The sequence below is a fragment of the Arachis stenosperma genome, chromosome 1 (assembly GCF_014773155.1).
Source record: "Arachis stenosperma cultivar V10309 chromosome 1, arast.V10309.gnm1.PFL2, whole genome shotgun sequence".
Taxonomy (NCBI): Eukaryota; Viridiplantae; Streptophyta; class Magnoliopsida; order Fabales; family Fabaceae; genus Arachis; species Arachis stenosperma.
Window position 1 is genome coordinate 50,657,976 of NC_080377.1, and position 1,497 is coordinate 50,659,472.

Here is a 1,497-nt window from a genome sequence, read left to right on the forward strand (position 1 = left end):
TTAATTTTCGAAAATCATTAACTCCTTTTCAAAATTATTTTCGAAAACTTCTGTCTCTCATCTTATTTATTTATTCATTTACTAACACTTCTCTTCATCTCAAATCACTGCCGCTATCCTCACCATTTCTTCTTCTACTAACAATAAGGAACCTCTTCACTGTGACATAGAGGATTCCTCTTCTTTTTCTGTTCTCTTCTCCTTCATATGAGCAGGAACAAGGAAAAAGGCATTCTTGTTGAAGCTGATCCAGAACCTGAAAGGACTCTGAAGAGGAAACTAAGAGAAGCTAAATTACAACAATCCAGAGACAACCTTGCTAAAATTTTCGAACAAGAAAAAGAGATGGCAGCTGAACCCAACAACAATAATGCAAGAAAGATGCGTGGTGATTATACTGCACCTACGTCCAAGTTTGATGGAAGAAGCATCTCAATTTCTGCCATTGGAGCAAACAATTTTGAGCTGAAACCTCAATTAGTTGCTCTAATGCAATAGAACTGCAAGTTTCATGGACTTCCATCAGAAGATCCCTACCAGTTCTTGACTGAGTTCTTGTAGATCTGTGAGACTGTTAAGACTAATGGAGTAGATCCTGAAGTCTACAGGCTCATGTTTTTCCCTTTTGCTGTAAGAGACAGAGCTAGAATATGGTTGGACTCTCAACCTAATGATAGCCTGGACTCCTGAGATAAGCTGGTCACGGCCTTCTCGGCTAAGTTCTTTCCTCCTCAAAAGCTGAGCAAGCTTAGAGTGGATGTTCAGACCTTCAAACAAAAAGATGGTGAATCCCTCTATGAAGCTTGGGAAAGATACAAGCAGATGACCAAAAGATGTCCTTCTGACATATTTTCAGAATGGACCATGATAGATATATTCTATTATGGTCTATCTGAGTTCTCTAAAATGTCACTGGACCATTCTGTAGGTGGATCCATTCACCTAAAGAAAATGCCTGCAGAAGCTCAAGAACTTATTGACATGGTTGCAAATAACCAGTTCATGTACACTTCTGAGAGGAATTTTGTGAATAATGGGACGCCTCAAAGGAAGGGAGTTTTTGAAATTGATGCTCTGAATGCCATATTGGCTCAGAACAAAATGATGACTCAGCAAGTCAACATGATTTCTCAAAGTCTGAATGGATGGCAAAATGCATCCAACAGTAGTAAAGAGGCATCTTCTGAAGTAGAAGCTTATGATCCTGAGAATCTTGCAATGGCAGAGGTAAATTACATGGGTGAACCTTATGGAAACACCTATAATTTATCATGGAGAAATCATCCAAATTTCTCATAGAAGGATCAACAAAAGCCCCAACAAGGCTTTAATAATGGTGGAAGAAATAGGCTCAGCAATATCAAGCCTTATCCATCATCTTCTCAGCAACAGACAGAGAATTCTGAGCAGAGTACCTCTAACTTAGCAAATTTAGTCTCTGATCTGTCTAAGACCACTTTAAGTTTCATGAGTGAGATAAGGTCCTCCATCAGAAAT

The 1,497-nt window shown here is 38.9% G+C and overlaps 1 non-coding gene across 1 annotated transcript; it reads right to left on the reverse strand.

The window, feature by feature from the left end:
• Positions 1-744: 744 nt before the first annotated feature.
• LOC130947804 (small nucleolar RNA R71) lies at positions 745-848 on the reverse strand. The gene has a single exon (XR_009072811.1). It is a non-coding gene; the product is annotated as a small nucleolar RNA R71 (small nucleolar RNA).
• Between the last annotated feature and the right edge of the window lie 649 nt (positions 849-1,497).